This window comes from Ctenocephalides felis, unplaced genomic scaffold, assembly GCF_003426905.1.
Source record: "Ctenocephalides felis isolate EL2017-DRISC unplaced genomic scaffold, ASM342690v1 CF-g0.4_SCAFFOLD_01886, whole genome shotgun sequence".
Lineage (NCBI taxonomy): Eukaryota > Metazoa > Arthropoda > Insecta > Siphonaptera > Pulicidae > Ctenocephalides > Ctenocephalides felis.
In genome coordinates, this window is record NW_020538040.1 from 39,247,198 (window position 1) to 39,271,481 (window position 24,284).

At 29.0% G+C, this 24,284-nt stretch overlaps 1 protein-coding gene across 2 annotated transcripts in view; it reads right to left on the bottom strand.

Annotated features, from left to right (window-relative positions):
* Positions 1-24,284, bottom strand: part of LOC113378852 (kelch-like protein diablo) — a 206,713-nt gene that overhangs the window by 181,854 nt on the left and 575 nt on the right. The gene's annotated exons all lie outside the window — the stretch shown is intronic.

Consider the following 24,284-nt stretch of genomic DNA (forward strand, 5'->3'; position numbering starts at 1 on the left):
TAGAAGCGGAAGAGGAACAATAGATTTATTGAGTACCCTTACTACCGACATAAATATATCGAGGTCAAACAATGAATATATGTTGCTACTGTCAATAGATATTGACAAAGCCTATGAAAACGTAGACCATAATATTCTACAGAAAAAACTACGGAATATAAATATCCCAGAGAATATAATTAAAATAATATTGGAGTTGATATCACCAAGATATATTTATCTACGAACTAATGGAGATATGATCGGCCCTAGATCAGCATACAACGGGATCATACAAGGTTCCATTTTAAGCCCTACATTATTCAACATATATACTGCGGATTACCATAAGATACCTGATACAAGTGTTAAAAAATTACAATATGCCGACGACATTTGTTTATACATATCAAGACCGTCAATAGAATCATGTATAACGCAAATGAACTATGCTATTAAAGAAAACATAAAATGGTTATCAAGCAATAATTTAAATATATCACCAACCAAAAGCTCAGCAACGATTTTCACTAGACACAGACTCCCCCAGAACATAGGTCACATAAGGGTTGGAACTCAAGATGTTATAATAAAAGACAACGTGAAAATACTAGGCATAACCTTTGACGCCAAAATGACATTTAAAAAGCATATACAAGAATTATCAAGAAAATGCGAAACAGGCATCAATATACTTCGTAAAATAACAAATACTAGATGGGGAGCACACCCAGAGACATGCCTTTTACTGTACAGAAATTTGATTAGAACTCAAATAGATTACGGATGCTTTATATATGGAACAACGTCAAAAACTGAACAATATAAACTTGATAAAATTCAATATTCCGCAATAAGAACATGCATAGGGGCATTTAGATCAACACCGACAAATGCGTTATTAACAGAAGCAGGAGAACCTCCTCTGAGCATAAGAAGAGAGATTCTAGCAAACAGATTCTTGATGAAAAAACTTAATGGATCATGTAAATTATTACCCAAACAGTTAGAAAAACTAGCAAGATTACATTACTCCACACGCTACTGGACAAACAAACCAGCTCCATCACTAATAAATAGTTTTTATACAATTAAACCTCACGAAGAGAACATCATAATCAATGATAAAACTCCATATTACATCTACCCACCGCTAAACGACTACATTAAACCATACATCGATATAGATAAGAGCACAAATATAGCAAACACGGACATTTATATCCGTGAATTAGAACTTCATATCAACTCAAATTGGCCGGATTATTTGCAAATATATACGGATGGCTCTAAAACATCAGAGGGAACCGGATGTGCCATACATATTCCAAGAATCCATTACAGTAACAAAGTAAGACTTCCAAACTATACATCCATATTTTCAGCGGAACTTATAGCGATATACACTGCAGTAAAATATGTGAATGACAATAATATTAACAAATCTTTGATACTAAGTGACAGCAAATCAAGTCTAACAGCCATAAAACACGCCAATAAACATTCAAATATAATAATATACAAAATTATAGAAATCATAAAGAAAATCAATACTGATGATAAATCCATGATTCTTCTTTGGATAAGGGGTCATTCTAATATAAAAGGCAACGAGATGGCAGACAATCTAGCTAAAGAAGCGTGCACGAGCGGCGATCAATTTGCAAAAACGTCTGCGCTAGATTTAAAACATTTAATAAAACAACAAGGTTTGGAACTATGGCAGAAGTCTCACTCAGAAACTACAAAGACAAAAGGATTCACATATGCACTGACGAGAGAGATTGTTTCACCAAACACATGGTTTAAAAACATAGAAGAAAGTCGAAATTTTATAACAGTAATCTGCAGATTGAGACTCGGACACTCCTACTGCAAATCGCATCTGAAGAGAATTGGTATCTTACAGGATCCGAAGTGTGACTGTGGAAGCCTAGAAACACTCGATCATTTATTTTGGGAATGTAATTTTTATCAGCAAGAAAGATCAAAATTATTTAAGAATTTACAAAACGTAAAGATTATTTTTCCCATCAATGTACAAATACTTATATCAAGTAATGACATAAGGATATATAAATATTTATATAATTTTATAAGTAATAGCAAAATTAATTTATAGCATAATTATTACTATATAAGTACCAATGTATTGTATAGAACTGCTACAACTGTATAGATAATTGTAATGGCAAAATGATGTAAATCAGAAGCCAAAATAAATAAATAAAAAAAAAAAAAAAAAAAAAAAAACCTATTTAAATTTGTGGCATCATGTATACATGGACAATTTTATAATAGTGTAAATACAAGTTTATTATTACTACAAAATAAAACTAGGATTTGTGGGACTATAAGAACAAACAAGGGCCTTCCTGAAGAATTTAAAAATTTGAAACTTAAAAGAGGAGAGACAATATTTAGAAGACGCCAAGAAGTTTTGTTGCAATGCTTCAAAAGAATAGTCCAAATGGTTTCTACAATTCTAAACTTATTGCGTAAAAATGTGTAGTGTATAATCGTGTAAAAAACCTACCTATAGCAAACTTTTCTTTGTATTTTGATTAATTGATTTTTATGATTAAATTCATTTTTTATTTCAGTGACTAAACTTATGAGTAATTACGTAAGAAAACGTATAGAAAATTTTTCTGTGTATTTTGTTTTAATTTTTTAGAATTAATTACATTTTTCATTTCATTGCCTAAACATATGTATCATTGCGTAATAAAATTCAACTTTATTTGCAAATATTTTACCTTCAGTATTGATAGTTTTACCTCATAATAACTTAATATTATAGTATTTACTACTGCGTTTGAATTTGGGCAGTAAGTATTGTAAGTAAAAGACTGTGCTTTCATGCCATGCTTACGCATTCGCACCGCTGTAAAAACCCCGCTACGGGTACAAGTTAGCCCGAAATCCTATCCGCCGAAAGTGTGTTAAGAAAGCTATTTTTAAATAGAACTAATAAGTAATAGTGACAACTATATATGTGACAAATGAAGCTTATTCACAGACAGATACTTTTTTTTAATAATTTTAATTGATCATCTATCTATAGGATATATAAAATCAATTGCATGGCTTAGAATTGAACAAAGAAAGAAAAAGCTAAGATCTGCATCCAGTGATGCAGTTCTTTACAGTATGATATATACAAGCAGATACTTAATTAATAAACTGAAACCTTTTAGTTCCAGGGCCGCTTTTCTCTATTTGTAAACGAGTGTTTACTGATAGTTGGTTGAGTTTAAAACCGAGTTTTGTTACACTGTATATGATATTTCAAATTTGAGCCATAAGTCATAAAATAAAAGCTATTTATTTTCATGCAAACCGTACCCCTTAAGCCAAAAGAGTTCCACTTCAAAAAATATAAGTACTATCGCCTCTATTCTGTTATGTACCATTACCTGTAATAGCTGTCATTAATAATTAAAATTTAATTTAAATATTACTTGCTAATTTAAAAGCGCTAAAAACTGAAATAATAAAAATAATAAAGAGCAGAAAATGTAATCCGATTCTTGAACCCGGAAACGATATATCAATTCTGTATCGTATACAAACCGGAACCTTAAAACCGGACCATATATTCAACAATTACTTGAAATTGATTGGAGCTGTGACGTATCTGACTCGATCGCGATATAAATTACGATATTAAGTACTAAAAACACAGATATTATTTATTGCTGTCAAAAGTAATAAAATAATCATAAGGCACAAACCTGTCTTGTACGCATTGGCAGCTCGAGTTCAACTTTTTAACAAGACTCGTAAATATTTTTAATTTAATTTGATGATTTCAAATTTAGCAATTACTGAGATTATTATAATTTTCTCATTACTTTACGTAAATCGCAAATGGTAAATCTTGTTAATAAGATAAATGTTTAATTAGAAAAAATCAATTACCCCACGAAAGATGTTTTTTATAAAGTCGTAAATTTTGACTTGAAATAATGAAAATAAAACGAAATAAAATCATTCGCTTAAAATTGAATATTGAAAATATAAAGTTTTAGCTAATAATATATGAAAAAATATAAAGTTTTTGTTATTACAGAAATTAAGCTAGTAATATATGGAATAAAATCCAAATACCTACTGTGTTTGAGTATTTTACGTAGATGAAGAAATTTTTCAAAATTTGTGATTCTTTATGACTTTATGACTAAAATACTATTTTTTTGTCAATAGCAAATTTTTTTTCTAGAATTAATATGTCAAATATTCGTAAACTAATTAAAATTTTACTTGCAATTTTCTAAGCTTATTTTTTTTTTTTTTGCTTATGCATATTAATAGTTATGCACATAAAGTCATACTTGCAGCTTTCATTTCAGTTCATATTATTATAGGGCAGGGCGGAGCACAAAGGTCCAATTTCACTTTGAGCAATTATATTATAAAAAAAAACAACTATATCACAACAAATAACTCATATCAAACATAACTGACTATGTTCAGCAAAACTCCCAGTTAATTTATAATTGTAGAAATGTGTTTTTTTTGCTGTTTTTCAAAACTTTATCACCTGTTTCTTTTTACCCCATAGGCCGGTTGAAATGAGACGCCCAAGAAATAAGCAGGTTCAATGATTTTTTTAATTTCAAAGAAATTTAACAAAATAATTGCTACATCATTCAACCAATGCAAAAGATAAAATTCATGGGTACATTTTTCATTAAGATAACTCTGTATAACCTTGATCTGGTATTTCGTCAAAAATATTCATCAACAGAGTTGGATTAACTATTTAATTAATTTATCTCTTGTAAAATAGCTTTTTTAACTTAATTTACTTTTTTATCTACTGTTTTTTATTGGTAACACTTAAGCCAGAGTAAAGTTTCAGTTGGTCTTTTTCACCCCACGTGTAATCTTTTATAGAAATTATATAACAAAAATCTGTTGAATCTGACTTAAAAATAATATTACTGGTTATACATTTTTCTCTCTACTTTCAAATATTGTCGTGATAATTCTTAACTTTACTTGTCTTTGAGATATCGGTGGTGGACCTTTTTAAACTACTCCTTAAATCTTATAATTATCTATTTGCATTAATATTATTTAAAAGTTAAACTGCTGATATAAAATAAAATAAACTAAATACCAAATTAATTGGTTGAATTTATATTTTATAAAAGTTTTTGTTTTATATTAAGAGTTATAGAAGCTTTGAAAACAATTTCATATTTAATATTTTAGTAGCAATGAGATTGTCTTATATTTATTGTGCGATTGGATTCTTTATTTTTTTGTAATTTGAGGAATTATGCACAAAAGCCTGGCTTGGACTAAAATTAGTAAGTTATCAATTACATAACTAATTAGTAATACCAATTAGCTATAACTAATTTTATAGTTCAATTATACTTATGACAATCCGTTTTACTGATAAATTCATTTTTTAGATTACGTAGAGTAACAACAAGTAAAATATATTGATAATTAATATTAATATATAAACATATCAACCATTTTTAATGAAATTATAGTTCAATATAAGGTTTTATGCACTAGGTTAACCTATTATTAAATATATTGTATTAAATTTAATGTACTATGTAATTTTTCTGTGTGTAAGTACACAAGCCCATTATTTATTTCAAACTCTATGTGCAACAACTACAATAATTAATACAATTATTGTTTAGAAAAGAGTATATAATATTAGCATTTAGCTCATCAGAGCATTTTAGATAAAACATACATTTATAAATAATTTATGTAGAAAGTGTGTTCAATGCTTGAGATGTTAAGTATAACTAAAAGCATCAAAGAACGAACATTAATCGTTTATGAATAAACAATGCTTACTCTATAAAATGGCGTTTGCACATTCAATACAAATTTTGACATATGACCAAAATGTCAGTAACTTTTAGACATAAAAAAACTATTAGCCGGTTTTCATCATGCCAACAACAACTGAACCGTTTTTTGCCCGCGATGAAAAGGTTAAAGGTATGCTTACTGAAGCACATGATGTATAAATATAGTAATTGAAATTGGGGTAAGGAATGACTTAATTAAAGCGATTTTCGAAGTTATTCGAAAGTAATATAGAAAATCGCACTTTAGGTTTTTAAAGAATTTAATAAAATATTAATTATTAATTCTAAAAAATTTAAATACTTTATTTTTGCCTATAACACAATGTATAATTTTCTCAGTTTTTAATATATAGAGTGGAATTAATTCAAATAAGTAATTTAAATAAATTAATTGTTTTTGAAAAGTTATGTCTCTTTGTTCCATTCAATGATAATGATTTAAATAGGGAATGTATATATATATTTGCAAATCTATATATTTTTTTTAAATATAAAGCAACACTTAAGTAATAATCAATATATTTTTTAACCGATTAATAAATAAATAACTGCGAGCAAACAAAAAAGCTAGTTACAATTAGTTATCCAGATTGAGTTGGAAAATTTTAAATAACATTATACTTTTTTAACAATCAGAATTCAATATCCTTTAAGCTATTTGGGTCAATTTATTCACTTACACACATAAACCCACATTTATCAACACACATATGAAATTATTGTGCTAAATTTTAATTTATCAATAGTTGTCACTCCAATTTACCAATTTGTGTCATTTGTTCAAAGATGTAGCAATGCTAATTGTTTGGAATATTATCTTTTGAAAACAATATTTCAGTCTTCTTGAAACTGGTGTCTCAAGAAGATGAGTGACTATAAAACTAATATGCTGTTAAAATTTTTCAAGTTAAATATATTTGCAAATCACGAGTCAAAAAACATGTCAGAACCATCCAAGCACACCATAAAGATTTACATCATGGTCTAAAATCATGAAGTTTCGATTCAGAAAACTACAATAGTTTTCAGGGATTATCTCTGATATTAGGTACCCCATAAAATTCGTAAATTATCGTAGGTAAATTTTCTAGAAGTGCAAACTGCATACTTTATGGATTCATTGTGAGAGGGAACAGCTGTACAAGCCCGGATCGCACTTTTGACAACGTACAACATACACGCATGTGTACGCACACCACAATGCAAAATGGGGCTTAATATCCCATAATGAACTCCAATGGTTACCTGCCTTCAACACTTCATATAACTCATTGATGGCTCTGGACAGATTTTAGGTGCAGTTGCGTGAAAATACAGAAAAATGTTCGTTTGCTATCAAACACATTTGAAATATAATATTTGATCTACAACAATCAAAACCTAATAGTCCTATAACCTTGTTGTGATGACTTCTTAATAACGAAGCTTTAGAAGGCATTCCAACGGTTGGCTTTAGAAGGCATTCCAACAGTTGGCTTATCTCGATTTGATGAAAATATTATTATTAGAATACCTCTGATACTGATGACTAAATAATTGCAACAAAGGTCAACTATTTTTCCATGTAAAAAACCAATGGCCCTACTGCTTGACCTCAGGCTGTCTGAAGCGGGTATCGTAAAACCTCATAATGAAGGTTCATATCTTTAACCATTAATCCATGGAGAAGCCGATTATTAGTAAAATGCATTTATTTATGTACCATTTATTTTACTTTATTATGAAGTAATATTTGTATGTCTGAAGCATCAATTCAGAAAGAATGTTTAAAATATATTACACAATACATATTTATACTAAATATTGGTTTTACGATAAATTGCGAAGAAATGAAGAATCTATCTAAAAATATTCTAGTGATGTTTTATTTATGTCATAACATACTTTTTTATTGATACATTTTATAAGTTACTCATATAAATAGTGGTCTTATTCTGACACCAAACGGGCAACAAACGCATATAATAAATTGTCATAAGTAGAGTAAGTAACCAATTCAATTTTTATACTAATTTAATCTTGAATTTCCAATTTAACGATTTTCAAGCCAACATTTGAAAACATTTTTTTAAATATCAATTATTGCCGCATAAATCAAGGCTGTTAGATTTATTTGGAATCACATTATTGCAGAAATATTAACAAAACAAACTATTTTTTTTAAAAAAAATTGAAACATAATTAAATTAACATAAACAGAAAATCTAAATAATTAAAGTAAAATAAAATTAATTTATTATTTAAAATTGTGTGTCTCTTTTAAACGAACGCAACAATAAATTACGTACACGTAAAAGTAAGCAGTTATTTTAATAGTGATTTATTATATTCAGTAAATAGTAATTTATTCTCATAATTCCAATTTTAACGATTTTCAACATTTGAGAACCTTTTTCAAATATCAATTCTTGTCGCACAGTAGTGCTATGCTTTAAGAATTATTTTGACCCACTTTATTAAATTAGTATTAACGAAACAAAGTTTATTCTTTTAAAAATCGACAAAAAATGCAATGTTTTCTTGTAATAAAGTGTTAAAATTTTTTTTTTCGACGATATTTATTATTATTTTTTTGACGGTAGGTACCATAGTCTTATAGATCATACTAAAATATTACGGCCCTACGACAACTCGTTTAACTTTTAAAATTTGTCAAATTAGACCTTTCATCGACGTTTGTTCAAAAACGTCTAAACCGATTTTAGAAATTTAAAAGTCATTTGATGTATCTCAATGAGGACTACAGTTTGTCAGTTTTGTTTCTTTGTAATTTGAAAAAAAAGTGTTAAACTTTTCGTCCACATTTAAGCTCATACTACCGAACCGATTTTAAAAAATCAAAAACTGTTCGAAAGATATTAGTTGGAAATGATACTGATTAGTTTTAGGTGAAAATTTACCCAGCCGTTTTCTTGTAATTAACTGTTGAAAAATAAAATTTTGCCGGTTTTTATAGAACTTTTTGTGGCAAAATATATCATGGTCTTATAGAACTTACTAAAATATTACGGCCTTACGACAAGTAGTTTAATTTTAAAAATTCATCAAAGTTTGAGAAAATGAGTAGTTTTACGTTTGTTAAGATTAAAATTAGACGATTTGCTTGGTATAACGATAGAGAACTTGGTTTGGAGAACATATTAAGCCATTCAACTAAACCACTAAACCTACGGAAACTCAATTATGAAAATTGTTGACTTTTGAAAGTTCGTTTTTATTTATGTGTAATAAATCCACTAGGAATTCTTTTAATCACTCATATATAAATTTATTTTTTATTGATTAAGTCGATTATTTACACATATCGGGAAGTACATGTAACTTGCCTCAGGGCAAAATACCAATACCAACTAGTTCATCTATATTTTCAAGTAAAATTGGAATACGCTACTGCAGTATGCCAGGTTATCCAGATCGGAGTTTGACCTCACGTACCCCTCCACACGAGTCCATTAATTGTAAAAAAGCAAAAAACATTAACCAACTCATAATAAAATTAATAATTACGAATTTGTCTACCACATAACTGAATATTTCATCAAGTTGCGACTTGCGAGTCGAATCATTTTTCCAACCCACACAGTAAATCTGCCGTCCATTAAATTCAGTATCGACAAAGGGATTTTTGTGTCTTCCCCTTTTTTCGATGTGGATGTATTTGCTAATGTCATTCAATCAAATGCGGGCTGACTTAATACGCCATTGGAATGTGATCTTTTCGTGGGGCGCTCGAACAGATTTGGTTACGATTTTCTAACTGATCACTTTCTAAACGGCAAAATTTATCGCGTCCTAGTTTAGGGGTGGATGGGCTTATGAATGTGACAAAATGGGGTATTCGACATGTCCACAGATCATATGCGTATATAAACTGGATTTATATAATAAAGTTAAAGGTTTATTATATTATAAAAAAATCAATAAGGAAGTTGCAAAGTAGGTACGCAGAATTAGGTCAAGAACTAAGTTTAATATTCTTGTACAAATTAAGGGTTTGCCAATGATCTAAATCACCCGTGTTGAAAACAATTTAACTTATTACACATTGTTAATTATTATCATAGGTAGTTTTCATTGCACTATTTCGTTTTAGAATACTTGAAATGGTGTTGGCAAAGAAAAATAATAATTTTATTACCACAGCAGGGCTATATATTCTAAACATAATTTAATTAGTTACTCAAAAAATATATTATTATTTAAAAAATAAGAAAATAAAAAAATACACTAGTGTATTTCTCAATTATAAACAACGTTTCAGTGAAATATTATCTATATCAAATATTCAGTGTTTGAAGAAGGAGATAGAAATACTTTCAATTACTGGATCTGTCAAACATTTATTACTTTCTGTTGTTGTGTTCTATTAGAAAAAATACACGTTTTTAAGGAGAAAAAAGTTTTTTTTCTTTACTTTAGTTCGTTCTTGAATACTTGATATCATTATTTTATTACCACAGGGCTATTTATTTCAAACATAAATTATTTAGTTACTCTAAAAATTATATCATTATTTAAAAAATGAACTAGTTGGTTTGGTATTTAGCCTTGAGGCAAGTTACATGAACTTCCCGATATGTGTAATTAATCGACTTAATCAATAAAAAATAAATTAATTTATGAGTCATTAAAAGTATTCCGAGTGGAATTATTACACACATTTGAAAACGAACGATCACGTTAACTCGGAATATTTTCTAAAAGCAAATTTTCAAAAATCAATAATTTTTATAATCCATAGGACTTTAATGATTTAGTATGTTCATCAAGACCGAGTACTCTATCGTTATACCAAGTAAACTGTCTAATTTTAATTTTAACAAACGCCAAAAAAACTACTCATTTTCTCAAACTTTGATGAATTTTTAAAATTAAACTACTGGTCGTAAGGCCGCAATATTTCAGTAAGTTCTATAAAACCATGATATATATCGCCAAAAAAAGTTCCATAAAAATCGTCTTCAATTTTTTTTTTCAACAGTTAAATACGAGAAAACGGCTCGGTAGATTTTCACCTAAAACTAATCAGTACCATTCCCAACTAATACCTCTTGAACAGTTTTTAATTTTTTTAAATCAGTTCGGTAGGATGAGCTTAAATGTGGACGAAAAGTTTAACACTTTTTTTCAAATTACAAAAAAACGGCTTGACAGATTGTCGCACAAAACTGACAAACGATAGTCCTCATCGAAATACATTAAATGGCTTTTGTATTTCTGAAATCGGTTCAAGCGTTTTTGAGAAAACGTCGATGAAAGGTCTAATTTTGACAAATGCAAAAAAACGATACCAATTTTTGCAAACTTTGACGAATTTCAAAGTTAAACCAATTATCGTATGACCGTAATATTTTAGTATGATCTACAAGACTATAGTATCTACCGTCGAAAAAATAATAATAAAAATTGTCGAAAAAAAAATTTTTAACACTATTACAAGAAAACGGCCCGGCCGATCTTTACCAAAAACTAATCAGCACGATTCTCAATCAATATCTTTCGAACGGTTTTTGAATTTTCATAAACGGTTCAGAATTGCGGGCTAAAACGTGAACGAAAATTTTTTCACTTTTCTGCAATTTACAAAGAAACGGTCCGGCCGATCGTCGCACAAAACTAAGAAACGCTAGTCCTCATCGATATACAGCGAATGACTTTTAAATTTTTGAAATCGGTCCATCCGTTTTGGAGAAAACGTCATTTACGGCAAAAAATCTGTTCACACTCACACACACACATACATACACACACACACATACTTTTTCCAAATGTGGTCTCATTCGATTCAGAATGGCTTGAAACGTCGAGAAAACATGAAATTAGCGAGTCGGATTTTTTGATGAAAACATAAACTTCTTCTTCGGGAAGTTAAAAAACATGTTTTCATAAAGAACAGAAGAATAAAATTATTTCATCATATTTTCGATTTATTTAGAATATGTTGTGTAAATTTGATTTTTCTAATACATATTAATTGTAAATTTATATTCATTTAAAATTGTAGTAATAAAATTTGAGTGCATATACATTATTAAAATTGAATTTAAAACAAAAATAACTAAAGAAATAAAAAAAATCACAAGTACATGTAATCACAAGTAAATTAAAAGACGCGTGAGAGAAGCTTGATAAAAATATTTTATTTTCTTCGCCAATTTATTTTGAAAAGTGAATATTGATAAATTTTATTCTCGCATCTGTGAAATTAAACTAATAATTTTATTTTAACTTATTATTAATCACCATGTAATAATTCTGTGTATGCTAGATTTTTTCTCCTGATCAAATAGATATGAATCTCTATAACCTCCACTATAAATATTCATTAAAGTTGATAACTTTAATTATTAAAGAAAATTGTTAACATATAACATATACCCTTGTATAGTAAATAGTTGTATACAAATGAATAAAAATGCACCATGTCGCAAACCATATCGGGTAACAAACTCAAATATTATATTCATATATTTTATATAATAATGGCTCTTATATGTTGAAATATATCTTTTAAAAAATTAAACAAAAAAATTCTACCATATCGCAAAAATGTATTATCTATACAATGGTTTCGATTTAGCATCTTCCTTAATTTCAGATAGACAGCTCATTAATTTGTAGAAAAAAAATTATATGATATCGTTTCATCTATTACAACATAAAACGAATCGTTTGTATAAAATGCGGATTTTAGAAATTTTAATATACAATATAGCTTGTAAAATAAAATATAAACAATTATATGATCAAATTGCATAAAAATTTACCAGACCGAACTAATTACACAAGCGTGATTTTACCAGATTCTAATTAAATGCATTTTTTTATTCTTAATATAAGAACATTAATAAATTTTGTCATTAAATTCAGTTGTTCAGTTGCATAGTTGTACAGTTTAGTTAATTTCAAATCAGTACATTCTGAAGAAAATTTGTTGTTTCTACAATTTAAATATTTCACTTCAAAACATAATTAGCGATTTGTATTTTTGTACAACATAAAAATATTTTTCAACTTAAGAATCAAAATCAATTTGTAGAAGAATAAATATTCATCCCTTAAATCTATTTCAACATTTTTTCGTTAGGGCATCCACCCCTATTTTTTGGCACTAGTCACTTACATAGGACACCCGACGAATCCGGACAATCGCGTAGAAAGTAATCACTAACGGATACAAAATGATGAAATTAAGTCCCAGTCGAGCTTCCAAATAAATATATAACTCCCCGATCCAAATGAGAGCACTCTCGAAGCGATAAAAAACAGAATTGTTTGGATGTCACATCGAGAGGGGCAGCAAATAAAAGACAGATCGCTTTTCTTTGTTCGAACAAATCGTTATTGCGTTTGTCAAGTGCCGGCTGGAAAATTGTCACGGCATGTTTGTTAAAAGGATTAGAGGAAATTTTTTTTAGAAACCCGATCAGTTAATATTTTTCTATTTTGTTTACATAAATTGCTAAAACGTAACATTTCACAATATTAACACGTTAATCACCTTGTCAGTCATATGTGTCTGACGCTAAAAGCCATGTTAGGCATATATGTCTGACATACGCGGCCACAATATATCCAGGAAAAATATTAATATAGGGCTATAACAGTCAAATGTGTGACATAAACAATAGTGATTCCTGGAATTTCCACAATTTTTTTATTGATACATTAAGTTTCCTTCTTTGAATATTTTTAATTAAATCATCTAATAAAGTTACCATGGCTCATGTAAATTGTTTTCTAATATTGTCGTGGCGATCAACGTGTTAACAAAATTTTCTAATATTTATATTTTTATCAGAGGTATTATTCATGATAAATTTAATTTTAATCTGTTGTAAAACTATATTTCAAGTTCAATAAATTCGTTTAAAATATAAAGAAACATATAACACAAGTAATGCATTTAACCCTTTCCACTGTCGAATTCCTAGATTTTGTATGAATTATACGAATTTGCGGCATCCGGGTAGAAATGGTTAATTTATATTACTTCTCAAAAATACGTGATGGTTTTTGTTCCAATAGTACATGTATCTGATGCACTATAATAAATACTTTAAATATTTAGAAGATGGCATATTATCTTCTTATTTTTTTAACAAATTCACAGCTAACCTTGTGTTTTCATGTGCATATTAGCTGTACATTTTAAAAAATTACAAAAATAGGATAGATAGGACTATTTCCTATAAAAATTGACTGTACAAAATTTCAATTGAAACATATGACAAGTTTTCAGTTAAAAACAATACTCTGAAGTGCAAGGAAGGCAAACGCACCTCTTGCGTTTGACGCCTGGCTATTGAGAACAGCCTCACGCAACATATGCGTGCGCAGTAGTGAATGTGTTAAAATTATCTTACAATGCTAATATCACTTGACACAAAGCCATGAGAAAATGTTTTTACAAGCATATCACTATCTGAAAGAAAGACCATTATATCAATGCTTTGGTACTTTGCTCTAAATGTAGCCATTTTTTATATTTTTTAAACATAGAATAATGTGAATTATAGATCATAAAATTATTACCAAATTGAAATCTACGTGTGTTAAAATCTAAATAACCAACATGCCCAATATCTCAAAAACATCAGACAAATTCTTAAAAAGAATATTTTGGTCTTGTATGAGCTCATCATCTTTAGACATGCAGAAAAACTATCGAACTACGTTCAGAAAATTTTCGAATCAATTTGTCGAAAATGCAGAAAAACCTCTTAATTTGCATTTGTTATATTTTAGTAAGTCTAATTCGATCCAAATGGCTGCCAAAAGTCAGCATGAACTTTAATATTATATATTGTATTACAATACTTCAATGTGTTTTTGTAACACCTTATACTAAAATATAGCTATACCTGTTTTAATTGGTAATTTTTATATGAAATTATGGGCGAAGCCAGGATTTATGTAGCGAGCAGACTAAAATATAGCTATTACGATTCCAAAAAAATTGGTACTGAAAAATACTTATTGTTAGATCAACCATATTACGGGCAACAGCTACTAGTCTAAAAAATGAGCAATATATGAAAAAAATTCACTGGAAGTACTGTTAATGAGTAGATGTGTACAAAGACCTCACAATCAGTAAACGCCATAGAAGTACCAAAGATTAAATGCGAAATAGCACCCTTTCAATAGAATGTTTATATAGAGCGCATTTTTCAAGAATTCGCTTGAAAGCTCAAAAACAACATTTTGACATATCGCATTATTGAAACATCAAGTTTTGTGCGGCTTAGCTTCTATTATTAACTGCAGTTCGCCATTGTTGCAAAGTTTACGTTTTATGAACACAATGATTCCAAATTATATATAATCCGTATCGGCAAACACAACTCCGAAACTTCTGTAAACATTACGCACGTTTCCATTGAAAATCAAAGTTTTTTATAATGATTTTTTATTATTATTCTTTTGAGAACTTGGAATTGCTTCCTTGGAAAAATACGAATGTCTTGAGGGGATGATAATGTTATTGTCGATTGAGTTAAAATATAAACAGAAAAAAATTAAACAGTAGATTTTTAAATGGTAACTTTTTTATTGCGATCAAAATCCCACGCAAAATTTAAAATAAGAAAGTAATAATAGTAAGAATAATATTATATTTACTGATACTTCAAACATAATGTGTATGACTTCATTCATTCAAACACAAATTGATATTTTTGTGTAACCACTTTGCGCAACTTAGTCAAGCATTCATTTAACAAAATTGATTTTTACATATTTTTTGCGTTCTAATGAGAGAGATATCATAAATTATTCGCCAATTTTACTAATGTCCTCTAACTTTAACTTAATTAATAATGAAATAGACATTCACAACACATCACCTAATCAAATAATCTCCATCTGCACAAGTTAATAATAGTATAGTTTATAATTATTATTGTTCATTCTGCATTATATGAAATTTTATTTAGATTTTATGTTATAACTATATATTGTAATTTTGTGTATATTTTAATTGTTATTCATTATGTCAAATAATTGTATTTTTGAGTCCTCTTGGAGAAATCTGTGGGCTATATATTTAAATAAATAAATAAATAAATAAAATAAATGTAGAAATTTTTTGACTTCGAGCAATAATATTGTAAAAACCAAACAACAAATAACACATATCAAACAAACAACTATCTGACTAAGAAGAAAAAGAAGAAAATACTTTTGTTTTTCAAATAATGCCGTATAATCGATATTAACGTTGTGGGACACAAGGTGATGGCTGGTTATTCATTTTCTTCCCTCTACTTTCAAAAATTTTTGTTAAAAAATCTCAACTTTACTTATTTTTTAGATATAGATTGTGAACCGGGTAGGTTCCTTAAGCGGACCTTTAAGCTCCGCTCTACCCTATATTATTTAGTTAGATAAGACATATAAATAAATAGACAAAGAAATTAACAAAGAACAATGAGGTATTTTAGAATAATAACCGACAACCTTTTGAAATTCCGATAAATTTAAGGAAAGATTCATAACATAGGGTGGTCCATTTAAAAATTGGAATTTATCGATAGCAACTTGCCTGTAGGCGACACCGTGCGGAATTCAAAGTTGCGATATATGGAAAAAAACTAAGACTTTTGAGACCTTTCTAACGATGTATAATATAATACTTTATATGTTTTCTTTACAGAAATATCTAAACCGTAAGATCACTAGATCACTAGGACCACTAGGACCACTAGATGGACCATCCGTTATTACATCAAATAATAATTCATAATCAAAGAAAATCTTTAACTGTAGACTGTGTCATTTTTTGTTTCAATTATTGTTAAATAGAAATTTAAATAAAAGTTCAAAATGACTTCATGCCATTTATTGCATCGTGTTGTAATTTATAGCGATTATTTTAAACAAACAGTTACAAGTATGTACTTCAATGTTTTAAAAATATAATAAGTCTTTATTCATTCATCCATTATTTTAAATAGTTTAGTACCTAAATTATTATTATATGGATATATTTTTACTATGTATCAGTCAATGTGATTTAAGTAAGAAATCCCGTTTATTCACCCAAAATTTTGGATTTTAGAGACGAAAAATGTAGAAAAGCTTTTACAGGAAGTTTGTGCTTCCGATACTGAACATCAGCATTGCACCTTCAATTGAAAGAACGAATTTCTTTGGCACTTTAAAATCTACTCTACTGAAAAATAATTACATTAAATTTTTTTGGGTACAAAAAGGTTAAATTTTGAGCGACTTCTAAATATATAAACTATGATGTGGTTAGAATTTTCCCACAAATACTTATTCTGGCGAATGGTCTCTTACAAACAACGTCTCACATTTTAGTTCGGATACTTGAACGCACGTTGCGTAAGTAAGTAGTATGCATGCTGTGATCATCCGAAGCACCACCGATGAGGACGATGAGGTGCGCTCGATGTAAATACATGAATGAACGATTATTTGATATTTGTTTAAAATAAACCAAGGATGCAAGGTGCATATGTTATAAAATTGACATGCTGAGAAATATTCCAACTAGTGGTGCATGGCATCGTACCTTAAGGCAATTTGCTGGAACTTTCCGTAAATTTTATAAAAATGAATTTTTTTTTAATTGAAGAAATTTGATTTTTGAAAATTTATGAAAAATAATTACTTTTTTTAAAAAAATGTTATTTTTTATGTTTGAATATTTTAAAAATTTTGAACTTTTTTTTTTCAAAACAATCGCGCTGCTTCAGCTGCTAAGAGACAACAAATGGAAGCGCGTAAGCGCCGCGTCTCAGTATCACGAACAAACAATGTTGCAGTACGCATAGAAATGTAAACAAAATTTATACTTATTAATAAAATCTATATAAAATAACTGATAATGTGATGTGCATATGCCTAGTGATCATTTTTGACCGCCACTAAATGGCATTTTTAACTTGTTTTACTCGATCTCCAAAACCGCTAGACCTGCATTCTCAAAAATTTAGTTCTTCATTTTGTCAACACAAGTGGAATGTTTTTTGAATTATTAAAATCGGACGCTTCGTTCTCTTAAAAACTGAGTTACCGTTTTTGGCACTTTTTGCCCCCTATCTTTAAAACGGCTGAACCTGCTTTGTCCAAAAAACTAATTAGCACATCTCCTTATCAATAGGAATCAAATCATTCAACTCGGTTGATCTGTGTTCGCGAAATTGTCGACAAAAATTTGTATCCGCACACACAAACACGCACACGCACACATATACACGCACACACACACGCACACACACACGCACGCACACATACGTCCATTTTTTCTAAGGTATGCCAAAATTTTCAGAAACCTCTGAAACGTAAAGTATATAAAAATTTTCTTTTAAGATTTTTTTGTGATTACTATAACTTACCTTATGGAAAGTTAAAAAACAACAACTTGAATAAGGGTTTTATGAAAATATGTATTTATTTTTTTAAATTGTAATATACTTCTTTAATTTCAATAATTGCACTGCCTTTAACACTTTTCAAATTTAAAATACGATAAATAAAAAAATATTTATAGACATTAATACTACTATTAATACTACAAACTAATGCTATGATTGTGTTCTTTTAAGTATCAATTCAAAATAAATAATGAACTAAACTCAATTAAATTCAACTAGGTGTAAGTGGAACTTTGTCTTAAATCATACTACAAGAACTTCCTGATATGTGTAACTAATCGACTTAATCGACTTAATAAGATATTAAATTTATATATATATATATATATATATATATATATATATATATATATATTCTAAAATTTAATTAATAATCAAGCAGCAAAAAAAGAAATTAAGCCACTTTTAAATTTAAGACAATACAGTTTTGATTTTTTGACGCAGCCCTTTACTCCAAAATTTAATAAAGTTTTATAATTAAATGACTTTTCGTAGGCTAACAATATTTAAGAATTATCTATCATCACACAGAATTTTATTAAAAACATTTTTTAATAAAACTAAACTTTTAACGAGAAGAAAAGACACTTATACCTATCAAATTCAAATGGTTAGTAAATTTGAAAAATTAGTTCAGTATTTTTGAGAAAACGTCGAGAAAAAATCAAATTTTGAATCATATCACTAAAACGCTGTCCATTATTCTAAACTTTGATGAATTTTTATAATTAACCACTCTTCATAAGCCTATAGTAATTCAGCACGTTCAAGAAGACCGTGAATTATTATTATAAAAAGTTTTGTCAAAATCGGTTTTTGAGGAAAAGCCGACGAGGGATAAAATTATGACTCACATACTCATACACACAAATCAAAACTTTGATGTCAAATGATTCAGAATAAGTTAAAACGCCAAGAATGCATAAAATTAGCAGCAAATCGGATTTTCTTGCAAATACATAAATTTCTCCTTAGGGAAGTGAATCCTGCAATTAGCCATTCAGCTTTCGCATATTAGCATGCCATATGTAAATTGAGTATATTCAAAATGAACATCCTCTTACTCCACCATTCAATTTTTATAAGCAGGTATGCCGCAGAGTAATTAATACACCTTTGTGATTCCATGTGAAAATCTAGGCGATCATTTGCACGGATCCATATGGATCGAGTGGTTTTGGTTTGAGAAAAAATACAAGATACAACATTTTCATGTTGTATCTCGTTGTCAACTCAACGGAGCGAATGATTTTTTGAAGAGGAGTCGATTTTTTATCCTTCCGATTCGGGAATTCAAACACACCGCCTGCTGCTCACGGTCAGCGGCACTCTTTTAGAATGCTGCTTGTTCTTGCAGACGTATTAATAGAATGAATTTTGGATGGATTACTCGAAGCCAGGATATAAAATAAAGTTGTAAGCTTATCATCGACATGTATGTTCTCATGTTTATTATAATTGGTGCAATGTCTATTTTTTTTATTAACCAATCAGAACTAAATTCATGTAAGCTCGTTGTGATGACTTCTTAATGACTTATCATTATAGATAACAAAGTCACCATTTTGTCTATCCCTTTTTGATGAATATATTATTTGAATAACAACAAAATTTAAAAGAAAATATAATCTATATTTTCAAATAAAAACCAATGTCGATACTGCTTGACATCAGGCAGTCCGAGGCGGGTATCAGATCTGGAACTTTTGATTGAAAGCACATAGCTCTAACTACCAAACCACGATAAACCCAATGTTTAGTTTGAGTCGGATTATTAAGGGGGCAATTCTCAGATAAAATAAAAATGTTATATTACGGGTCCATTATCGTATGAGTATGAGTCACAAACTGTCAAAAAGCTATGTCTTTGTCTTTGCCGTTAGACCGATCGTTTCACACATAAAACCTAATCTCTAAATGACTCAAATATCAAATAGCTATTTTATCATAAGTAAAACTTTCTGATGTCACTTCCATATCACTTACGTGAGGTCTGTCCAAAGTTAAAATTTTGACGATAGCAAAGACAACTAACGTGACTATCAACTCCTAAATCTAAATATACAGATATTCCATTCTAAATCAAAACCAAATCAAATATAGTATGTTTATTCCCACAAAATACAGAGGTAAAAAAAATCTACAAATATATCTATTCGCAGAAACATAAAGAAATGAAATGCTTCATTTTAATCACAACTTCAAATAATCGGTTACACCTCCAAGGCTTCCTGTGACAAAATTCACAATGGGTTTTGATAAAACTAATATAAGGTCTTATGTACTGTACTCTTACCAATTCAGATATTTGAACAAGAATTTGATAAGTTGTTACGATAAAACAGTACAAACGCTTTGCTTAATGGTTTGCGAAGCACTCGAAGGACTACCTGCTGGTTAAGATACTTAAATAGTACCAGCTGGCTTAAGCTTATAAATATGATATTGAGACAAAATGAATTGCAGTTGCAGCTATGTTTATGTAAGATAGGTAAAATATAAAGAACAATCTAAAAATTAAATTACTAAATAAAATAAATATTTTTAATAAAATAAAGTAATGGGAGTAAAATGTAATCGCCTGATATGCGTTATAATTTTACAGGTAGTATGCATAAATTACAAAGATATTTGTTATTTTGGATGTTCTATTCACAGTAGCTAAATCATACACCATAATACTAATTTATTTATAAAAAGTGTAAAAAAATTAGTAACTACTTTAATATATTAGCTTTGAGAACGTTCATCATCATAAGCAGCAGTTTTTTTAATTTTCAATCCATAGGAAAATTCTAGTTGTTCTGTATGTACCTGATTATAAGTAAATTAATATCATGAAGCATGAATATATAATTGTTAATATTCTTTTTTTTCAATTTTCATTTAACTCCCATGGCAATAATATTAAAAATAAATAAAGACTAACAATAAGTATAAGTGGCATTTTGCCCTAAGGTAGTTGCATGAACAACCCGATGTGCAGCAATTGACTTAACCAATAAGAAATCTATAAATTAAATTATGAATGATTTATAGGAATACCAATTGCTTAGAAAGTCTAATTAGAATATTAAAACAAAACAACAATTACAAAGAAATGGTCCGGCCCATCTATATTAGAAACTAATTAGCATGATTCCCAACTAATATCTTTCAAACAGTTCTTGTATTTTCAAAATTGGTTCAGAATTTTTAATGAAAACAGTGCAATCGTTTTTAAAAATACGTCGACGAAAGTCAAATTTTGGCTCATATACACGCATATTTTTTTTCCTATTTTGGTATAAAAGGATTCGAAAGGACTTGAAACGTCGAGAATACATAAAGATACAAAAATGATGTTTTTGGCAAAAATAAACTATTCCTTTAAAAGTTAAAAAAGTTTAAACAATACATTAAATACAATTTTTTTCATAAAAATGTTTAGAAATGCACACAATTTACAAAATTGATTATGGATTATGAGTATAAGAGTATATATGTGTATAAAATATACATATATAATTTAATAAACTCCAAACTAAATAAAACTGTTTTTTCTTCCGATAAAGTTAAAAAAAAATATCCCTAAAAGCATTTTTTGACATTTTGACAAATCTCTATTTAATAGACCTTTTTACCAGTGCACCTTATTATTCTGGTGAGTCTATTAGGTCCCAGGCCAACAATGCATGCCAATTTGTCAATGAATATGTATTATTCAGTTGCCGTTTACGTTTTTGCTCACAAAAGCCAAAAAAATAAGACTCCTTTATTATTGTGTACCTTATTCCATGGAGCATCTGCTGGCGGCTCGAATGTTTTCGGTGTGCGAAAAGGAATTAAATAGTGTAATAATGATGATATTTTCTTGCAGAAATGGCCAGGGTCATTATTAGAGTTTACTATCCTGATAATAGGCTGACCGATAAAATATTATATATATATATATATACTCGTATATATATATATACATAATAATATTAAAGGGTAGTTTTGCGCTAGGGTAGGTACATGATCTGAGTTAAACTCCAACTCGATTCAGGGAAGCATAGTGTGACAAATTTCTCATTGCCATTTCACACCGCAGTGCACAAAATGGGATTATTTTCAATTGAGAACATATTTCTCAGCTATATTTTTAGTAAAAATTGATATCACTACTGCATGATATCAGGTTATCCAGAGCGGGAATTCTAACTCACGACACTGTCTACACAAGACAGCACGCTTAAAATTTACGCATTGAAACACGTATGAAAAACAATATTTACATATATATATATATACATATGTAACTATATATATATATATATATATATATATATATATATATATATATCTTTTTATTTATTCGAAAAGCGATCAAAACTTAAGGGTCCTACTACAAGTTATTAAAATGATCTGAGTTTACTAACTACGTCATTTTTCTGAAGGCAACCCAACGGTTGTCTCACCATTGTTTGATGAATTTTTAACTTCCCATAGGGTATGATATAATAATCGCAACAAAAATCGAAAATGAAAATTTTTATATATCTTTCCGTTTCAAAGGATTCTGAACATTTTGGCATACTTTAGAATGCCAAAATGAATGTATGTGTGTGTGTGCGCGCGCGCGTGTTTGTGTGTGTGCAGATCCAAATTTTTCGTCGACGATTTCGGGAACACCGGTGAACCGATTTGAATAATTCTAAGAACATTCTATTCGAATTGATAAGGAGACGTGCTGATTAGTTTTTTGCAAAGCCAGGTCTAGCCGTTCCGAAGATACAGGGCAAAAAGTGCCAAAAACGGTAACTCAGTTTTTAAGAGAACGGAGCGTCTGATCTAGTAAAAAAATGTGAAACTAGTGGGGTGGGTGGCATCGTGCCTTAAGGCAAATTGCTGGAACTTCCCCTACCGTAACAAAATGTTCGAGGAATATTGAATGTTTTCAAATAGATTATTATAAATATTGTAACATTGTCTAATATTTATAAGAATTATATAAACTGAATTGCAGAGTTGAAATTATTTGTTTAAAGTATATTAGAACTATAGTCAGAATTAAAAATAAAATCTGAATTATTTTCGATATACAAAAAATTAAAAAAAAAAAAAAAAAAGAAATCCAAAATCAATTATTTTGTTAAGACAAGCAGAAAGTTCTTTGAATCAATTGAATCGGACGCTTAGTTCTCTCAAAAACTGCCATTTTTTGTACATTTAGCTTTGTATCTCCGAAATGGCTAGGCCTGCCTTTGCGAAAAATTAATAACCCCTTCTCCCAATCATTACTAATTGAATGTTTTTTAGATCATTCAAATCGGATGCTCCGTTCTCTCAAAAACTCGATTTCTATATTCTGCACTCTTTGCTCCGTATCTCCGTAACTGCTGGACCTGCATTTGCCAAAAACGAATCAGCACATCTCCTTATCAATAGGAATCGAATGTTTTTTAAACCATTCAAATCGGTTGATCCGTACGCCCGAAAACGTGGGCGAAAATTTGTATCCATACATACATACATACACACACACACACACACACACACACACACATCCATTTTTTCTCAAGTATGCCAAAATGTTCAGAAACCTTCAAAACGTCGAAAAATGTAAAAAATTTCAATTCCGATTTTCGGCCCATTACAATAACTTACCCTACGGGAAGTTAAAAAGGAAGCCATTTGGGGGTCACGAATAATCATCAGACATATGCACATCAAATTATCAGATATTTTATGGAGATTTTAATAATGTGTATGAATTTTGTTCACATTTCTATGGGTTCCGTAACGTTTGTTCGTTAGACGGCGACGCGGCGCTTACGCGCTTCGATATTTCGTTTCTATGCAGCTAGAGCAGTGCGTTTGCATTGAAAAAAAGTTCAAAATTTCCAAAATATTTCAGAATAAAAAAAAATTTTCCAAAAATTCATTTTTTAAAATTAAAAATAAAAATTTTTCAAAGTTTAAAATAAAAATCATTTTAAAAAATTTAATTTTTGGGAAGTTCCAGCAATTTTTACATAATACACCTTAGCTTAATATATTAAAGCATATTTTATGACTATTTAAAAAA